Source organism: Mustela nivalis (genome assembly GCF_964662115.1).
Source record: "Mustela nivalis genome assembly, chromosome: 6".
In the NCBI taxonomy this organism is placed as follows: Eukaryota; Metazoa; Chordata; class Mammalia; order Carnivora; family Mustelidae; genus Mustela; species Mustela nivalis.
Window position 1 is genome coordinate 154,844,149 of NC_139025.1, and position 248 is coordinate 154,844,396.

Here is a 248-nt window from a genome sequence, read left to right on the forward strand (position 1 = left end):
ACAAAAACTTAAAGAGATAAATGAAAACCACCCCCCCCATCCTCCAGACCCTGCACCTCGGCCTCATCTCCTGCCTCTCTCTGCCCACGAAGCTCTCCAGCCAGTTCTCGGTTCCTCTGGAACGCCCCATGGTTGTTTCCTCTAGGGCCTTTGCACGGAATTGTTTCTTCTTAGAAAACTCTCTCACCTCCCTGCTGCGGGGTTAGTGCTTACTCAACCTCAGGGCATCAGTGGGGCGGCCACTTCCT